Source organism: Lycium barbarum, chromosome 2 (genome assembly GCF_019175385.1).
Source record: "Lycium barbarum isolate Lr01 chromosome 2, ASM1917538v2, whole genome shotgun sequence".
Classification (NCBI taxonomy): Eukaryota; Viridiplantae; Streptophyta; class Magnoliopsida; order Solanales; family Solanaceae; genus Lycium; species Lycium barbarum.
The window spans coordinates 39,854,484-39,863,348 of record NC_083338.1 but is presented as its reverse complement, the minus strand read 5'-3'; positions in this window follow the sequence as shown (position 1 = coordinate 39,863,348).

Here is an 8,865-nt window from a genome sequence, read left to right as displayed (position 1 = left end):
AAAGGTAGGCTCTACATACCTCAATCACTCGCTAACAAGTTCCGATCACTAGCTAAGCAAATCACGACTCAAGTCTCGGGCTCCCCAAGATCTACAACAACGTTATTAATTACCAACATTAGCTACAAGTACTTAGAAATTCAATTTTAACTCGTACTTGTCTACAGAAATTTCGGCAGCATCTCCCCTGTAAATTCAACATCCCCGAGAATTTAACTCGGCCAAATTCATTAACAACCATACTAATAATCATCAAGAATCAATTTAAACGCATTCTAACATTAGTAGTTTTCTTCTCGACGTAGCTTATCATATTCAATTCAACTACGTACATTCAAGCCAATATCGACGCTCACGTATTCATTACTACTCCAAGATCATTCACATACAATTCAAAAGCATTTCATACAATTCTACAAAATATTCAACAATCCCACTAACACCATATTCCACTCGAAATCTCCACAAATGCGACAAGGTCACAACGTCGCATTTTCTCCTTCCAATTTCATCAACAACAACAACAACTCACACTTTAGCAACTCCATTTCCATAATTACATAAAAACTACAATAAAATCACATAATTTCCTACAACAACTTACAACCAATTTTCATGCCAATCTTGAACCATTATTCTTCCATTTACATCACAAAGGCTACAATCAACACAATTGACATATTTAATAAAATTTGTTCACCATCCTCCACCAACACTACCACACGGCCACACACACACTCACACACACCCACACGGCTACACCCACAACACACAAATTTCATACTTTTTCATTCGTTTCCACATACTACAACATATATATATATCTTCCATAATATAAAAAGGATAGAATTTTTACCTTTTCTTAAATTTCCCACTTGCCACAAAAGGTATTTTCTTGCCTCAAAAATTTTACCCCGTTGAAGAGGGTCTTGAACTTAGTAAGAATACTAGAAAATTAATATTTTTGGATCAAAGGTTGATGGGCTACAATTTTTTTCTCTCTTCCTCACTTGGCCGAACCCCCTTTCTTTTTTTTTTGTTTTTTGCTCTAGTTTTGTTGTTCTTGAAAGTTCTTGAATTATGAAGAACTTGTGGCCCCTTTTTCCTTTTTAATACATGGGTTTAAATTTTACATGGTCTTGGGCCCTTTTTAATTGCCATGGCCGGCCACCACAAAATGTTGGGCCTCTTTTTCTCTTTTTTGTTTCTAGCCCAATTCACTTATGGTGAATATTTTGTGATTCATGAACCAAATTTTCGAAATTCCAATTTTTTCCCTTAGCCTTCCTCGATATTTCCGCATCAATATTTTTCATGAACAACATATACATTAGCTAAAATCAAAATATTGCTCTATCTCCGAATGTGCAAAATTACGGGATATAACACAAGACCCCGTCATGCCCAAAATACATATACATATATATACACAAAAGTATAAACCCAATTAGCACCTCCAGAATAATGGAGTGCTCCTGAAAATCTGCTGATAGCTACTATAGGTCTGCGTCGTCTCCCCGTCTACCTGTGGGCATGAACACAGCGTCCAAGAAAATGGATGTCAGTTCGAATATTGTACTGAGTATGTAAGGCGTAACCATGAAAATACGCCAATGAGATAAAGGAGGCATCAATATGGAGCAACTGTATATGACTGTCACTTATAAAAGAAATGGCACATGCTGGCTTACTTCGTATGCATCATCATATCATATATTGCTGCGGAACGTGCAGCCCGATCCATATATCATCATATATAAATATATTGTCGCGGAACGAACGGCCCGATCCATTATCCATATATCCCACGTCCGGGATGATGTCATAAGATACCAGCTGATCAGGTGGCTATGCGTCTATAGCGCCTCACCTTTTCCCCATGTCCCCTATATACATATACATATCATATACACATATAATATACGTATCGTGCATCAGAGCCCAATAAAAAGTGCACTTTATCGGAGTGACGTAAGGTCGGTAACCTCCGATTGTATTATGGAATAACCATCATGGCTTTGTCTCACCTTGAAGGAACAACTATTATAAGGTGAGACTATCAATGGAGAATAGCATTAGGAGAACATAGAATAAGATCATAAATCTCATAAGGCGTCAATTCATATACTCTGGAATCTTTAAAAATAGTCATCATCCGTGAATAAAATTTAGAAATCAAGAAATAGCTCAACATTCTTATATCGTCATTGAAATCATAACTTGGAACCTTTAAAGAGGAAATCGTTCTCATCGTAGTCATCATAGAAAAATGTTCTCATCTTTGGCATCATTGTCATCCTGATAAAAATATGTCCATTATTGTTGTCATAAGAGGTTACAGAATCATAATTCTCTGGTTTGGAAAATAGGGCATTTTGGGAAAACAACTATGAATTATTAGGAAAGGAATTATGCCTTGGAGTCGTAAACATTTAACTTTTGAAAACGGGAAAGATATGGAAAAATTTATGAAGCCATAGCATCAGAATCATGCCTTTAGAAATTCAATAACATTATAAGAATCACAAAATTGGTGGACTTCTAGCATTTATGGAACCAATGACATTATCAGCACGACACAAAGGTTTATAACGAAAGGATCATGCCTTTAGAAAGAAGGGGACTAGCCTTTACATACCTTTGACGTCTACTAAAGCTATCGCTTGTTCGTTCTCCTTCGATATCACGCTCCAACCTTCAAGAGAGAATTCGCACTAACGTTAGTTAATCGATTATAAGAACGCACTATTATTTCTAGGGAAATTCGGGCAACACTTCCGTTGTTTATACTAATTTCCCCATGTTCTATTTCAACTCCCAAACATTTACAACAACACTCATAATATAGCACGCAACAATTATCATTCATATACTTTAAGCAGAATCCACCATTTCTCTCCAATTTCTTCACATTTATGGTTATAGCTCGTTACCGCATTTCCTTGTATATAATACTCATTTCAAGACGTAAACATCATTTACAACGCATTCATAATCATAGCACACCAACACTCATGATCCAGCCTAGGTATCACCCAACTATGGCACTATTCACTCAGTAATGGTCCATTTTCTATGTCTTGCTACAATTCAAGTGTTTTAGCCTTCCAATACTTTAAACAACATGATAAAGTCATGAAATTTACCTTAGATGATTGTTGAACAAGTCTTGAGTGGAGTCTCTACTCTAGCACAAAAACCCTATCTCTTCTCCTTTGGTTTTATTTAAGGAAGATGAACTTGAGCTAGGTTTCACACTCTTGCTTTCATGAATTTAGTGTTGTTGATCTTGGATTTCCCTTGATTTTCTTGTGGATGAGTGTTAGAGAAGGTTCTAGAGGTCTCTTGACTTGTGGAGTGAATGATGAAATAAAATGGAATGAAAAGGGCCCTTATATTTAAACACAAAAGCTGGCTGAGCCACATTATACGGACCAACATACGGTCCGTACTATTTATACGGACCGTATGTATGGGCGTACATTTGGTCCAGTGGCTGGCCCTCTCTTTGGCCAACTATACGGTCCCATCTACGGCTGGTACAATTTATACGGTCAGTAGGTTGGACCGTATAATGCCCAGTGATTCCGTTTTCGTTCTCGTCGACTCATTTGATCTCCGATCCTTATGGAACCTTCTTGGCACTTATTTAACACCTCAATACCAACCTAAGGGACGTTATCACTCATCTAGAAAACATCCTTGTGCCATCACCAAATTGTTTCTCATTATTCCTATCCGCTACGCAACATATGATTCACTTTCCTTAAAAACTTTCTCTCCTTACATTGTATGCCTTTAAAATTTCGTTGAGGTTCATCTAATACTCTTTCTTACTCGTCAAAACATCGTATACGCTTGTCACGACCCTGCTAGGGGCCGCGACAGGTACCCAGAGCTAGTTACCGAGCACCGCTCACTCTATTACTTATCTTGCTCATTTAATACTCTTTTATCAATTTTACATACCAATTGTAGTAAACTCATATTTAATCGAAACATAAATACTTTATTTACATTTGCCTCCTGGCCATCAAAAAAATATACATACATATGAAAACATCTTGTGAGACCATCTAACCCACACTGCGTATCTACGAGCCTCTACTAACATAATGAATACATAGATGGGACAAGACTCCGTCATGCCCAAAATATGCATATATGAATGTACATCAAAAGAATAGCCATAAGCACCTCCGAACGATGGAGTGCTATCTATCAGCTGACAGCTACTGAGGACCTGGGCCAAGCTCTCCTCCCTGTCTACCTGTGGGCATGAACACAGCGTCCGAAGAAAGGACGTCAGTACGAATATTGTACCGAGTATGAGAGGCATACATAATGAAAGAAAACATCAATAATATGAGGATAACATCAACATGAGACATCTGGATCTGACTGATAATCATAAATGAAGTAATGCATGCTATCTTACTCATACTCATCATCATGACATGTATGCATCATATGCAAGCTGCCCGTCCATGTCGAAACAGTGTGATGATCAATAATATTAGCCCGCGTCCAGGCCTCCCGCATCCGGGGTACCATCTCATGCCGCCCACTAGTGGTGTCTGCCCACGCCCGTAGGTCGTGGTGTATCCGTATCGCCGCCCGCCGAAGCGGTGTCTGCCCGGCCAACTAGGCACGGTGTGAAATGCTCATGACATGCTTAATGTAAATACTCATAGTAATATGCTTATCATAAAATACTTATCTTATCATAATGCGTGTATAAGGCTCATGATCAACTTTACTCTATCGGGGTGACGTAAGGTCGTGATCCCCCGGTTACATTATGGAAATATCATGGACATTTTGCCTCACCTTGAAAGGAATAGTACATAAGGTGAGTATAGGCAAGGAATAACACCATCATCATTCTAGTGTCATCATATCGTATAACTTATCTCATATAGACATTCATAGGTATAAGCTTTTAACTTCTTAGAATGTAAGAACTCATGAAAGGAATAGGGATTTAAGTTAAAAGATTCATGCCATTAGAAAGAAGGACTAGCCTCACATACCTTGGTCGTTTAGCTAAGATATCGCTCACTTGTTCTCCGTCGATATCACGTCGTTACCTTCATAAGAGAATTCGTATAAACATTAGTAACTGACTATAAGAACGCGTCGCTAATTCTAGGAGAAGTCGGACAACGCTTCCTTCGCTCATACCACTTTTCTCATGTTTTACATCAACTCCCAATATTCATAATATTATAATCGACAATCGTCATTTACGTACATTTGGCAAAATCCACCATTTTCCTCAAATTTTCCCTTCTTTCTACTTCTAGCTCATCCTTGCGTTTTCATGCATTTAATGCTTGTTTCATGATATAATCATCATTTATAACATATTTGTACTCACAACACTTCAATATTCATAGTTCAATTCCACTATCATTCATTTATGTCACTATTCACTCATTATTGACCCATTTCTATGTTCTTCTACATTTCAAGTGGCTAAGCTTTCCAATACTTCAAACAACATGGAATAGTCATGAAACATACCTTGGATGATGGTTGAACAATCCTTAAGTGGAAATACTTCAATTAGCCAAAACCCTAGTTGCACCTTCTTGGGAATTTCTTGACTTAGAAGATCCTTTGATGTGTTCTTACACTTGATTCCATGAAATTAGTGTTGTTGGTCTTGATATTCCCTTTAATTCTCTTGAATTCTTGTGGAAGAATTATTTGGAATGTTCTAGAGGTCTCTTGAGTTTTTGGATGAATAATGAAATAATATGAAGTCTAAGTCCCTTTTTAATATCAAAAAATCTGGTCTTTAATGAATTCTTGTCGGGATGAACAGTGGTCGTAAACCACCATATACGGACCGTATTTTGATTTACGGTCCTTCCACTGTGGTCGTATTTAACCATTTCAAAGACAGAAAGTTTTGGCTGATGGACATGGTAGTTTACGACCTGGTTTACGGACCGTAAACTGGGTCGTATTTAACCATATTCAACATTTACAGAAAGTTGGGATTTTTGACATGCTGGAGGACGATTGCACTATACGGTCCGTAAATCACTTTACGGGCCGTATAGTGCCATATACGACCACTGAACAGAAAATTTTCCGCGACTTTCTTATTTTCCAAAAATTCTTAATTAGCCATTCCCGACTTAATAAAACATCATTCACTCAACTTTTCATCATTCCACTCATCATACAAGTATGGAGAAATTTCCGAGGTGTAACAACGCTATGTCCTCTGTTAGCCTATTCACTGTACACCTACGGGGGATTTTTTTCCAAGATGTAACAAACCATTTGCAAATCCATGGAAGAAAATAGAAGTTTTTGAGTTGGCTAGTTAGTTAAACTAGAATCCAAGAAATTCTTTCAACAAATTCATGATTTATAGTTAAGAAAGCCATTTTTTTCCAACCTATGGTTTTACAAGTCATGAAACTCCCAATTTATTAAGTCCTAGAATTAAATCCTTAGTTAAAAGAGGGAATTAAAGAGATATGAAGTAATCAAGTTTTACAGTTTACCCTTCCCAAAGTCACATTGGATTTCCTCTGAATATGCTCCACAAGTCAGCTTGGAATAAGAGTTGGGCAAAAAATAAGGTCAAATCCCGGAATGAGCATTAAATACTAGGTCTGCCCAGCGACTCTCGCTGGAGCGGTCACGCTTCAGCGAGGATCTGTCCACTGCGGCAGACATGACTAACTTCAAAAATTTCGCTGTGCAAGAAGAGAGTATGCTAGGGAATCACAGTCGCGGTCCACCCCTCACTAGGGTGAGGTACTGAATTTGGGAGGCCTTAAATTGATTTTTTTAATTCCTTCTAACTTGAATAAAGGTCAACTTTAACTAAAAAAAACCTCGCATACAACTAACGGTGCACCACTGATCAAGGATGTTTCAGACACGGATTGAAGAAGGTCGACTTACACAAAACTACCCTCTCCGTACAAAGCTCAGAGATAACTTTCATAAAACTAGCCACTCCGCACAAAACCCAAAGATGACTTTCGCAAAACTAGCCACTCTGCACAAAGCCCAAAAAATTTCATCTTTCACTTTCTTTTCATACATTTCCATAACCTTTTTCCATCAATAGCTCCACAATTCTTTCATCGAACTGTTTTCCACCACATTTCCATCATGCATGAATATATGAATGTAAGAATAGGACATAAAATGCAATTAATACCAATGAGTATTCTATGGAGATCACAAAGCACCCCAAGCCAATTCATTTCTAACGTAATCAATGCCAACGAATATGATATAGATATCACAAAGCACAATACCCCATATCAAGACTTGCATAATTCACAACAACCATGGAAATGAAATCAACATCGAGTTCAATCATCATAGTGAAGCTATCACATCACCTCACTCCAAGCACATAAAAAAGTATACCATATGTTACCATGTGAAAAATAACGACGACAAGCCCACATAATCAAAAGTCATACCAACCTAAATGTATATCCATCCCAACATCATGTCCGAAGACCTAATCATGCTTTCTCCAGCCAATTCTACGCATACATACGTTTCACTAATAAAAGTCCAACTAAAGTAAGTCGTAAGCTACCTCAATACCAAGCTGGTGCCATGAACAATCAAACCTGAGCCTTGTCTTTCCGACGAGATTTCTGTTACATCCGGCATTTTTACATATTCGAAAAATTCGAGATAACTTGACTTGTAATGAATGAGGCCATATTTGAACCTTACTTGGTATGAATGTGTCGGCTACGATAACATTGGTGTGGAATTACGAAAGGAGGCCAAGGGCAAAATTGGAATTTTGGAAACTTGCTTCATGAATTACAAGATTTAGCTACCAATTGGACTAAAAAAAAGAGAAAATAAGGCCCAACAAAGGGAGACCCAACCGGCCACTTATGGCCCAAGTCCACGGAAATTAATTAATTTCCATGTGATATTATATATGGTCATCTATATCCATAGAACCTTCAAGAGAAAGCAAGAACAAAATATGAGCAAAAGAAAGAAGGCAATTCGGCTAGAGAGAATGAAACGAAAGAAAAGAAAGAAAAATTCTTGGAGCCTAATCTTGGGTTCAAAAATTCATTTCTTGTGGGATTATTACCAAGCTCAAAATTCTCTACAACTTGGTATAATTATTTTGACAAGAGGACAACTCTAGTGGCAAGTGAAGAACTTGAAGGAAAGGTAAGGATTTTATGCTTTTGTTATGTTATGGGAGGTGTATGTATGATGTAGTAAGTGGCAATGAATGAAAAGCATGAAAATTTTGTGTGTTGGGATTTTATACATGTTGGCCGTGAGTATGCATATATATTGCATGACTATGATGACTTAAATTCATGTTGGAATCTTGTTGTAGTTATAGTAGAAAGTGTATTGGAAGTGAAAGTTGAATGAATTAGAGGAAGTTGGATAATTTAGTGTGTGGCCGTGTGATGTAGGAGTTTGAAATGAAAATGGATTTGTTGTATTTAGTATGTTAATGGTGTGACTGTGAAATGAATGGAAGAATAATGACTTTAGTTGTTATGGAAGAATGGTTGTTAAGTTGTTGTAGGAAATTATGCAAATTTATTGTCACATATGTAAAAATGGAAATGAAAGTATTAAGAGGCAAATTATGGTTGTCATTGATGAAGTGGAAAGATAGAAATATATCATGAACATGTTTGCTAAAAGATTGGAAGTTGTGGGTGAATTATGCTTTTGGTAGGAAACTTGTATATTGTGTATACTTTATGTATATCCGGTGAAAATGATATGACATGCCTCCGAATCATGTTGTAATGGCCTTGATAAGTGAGGAATATGAAAATGGTAAGATTGGTTTGGAAATGTAAGGTCGGAATGAAAGATGTG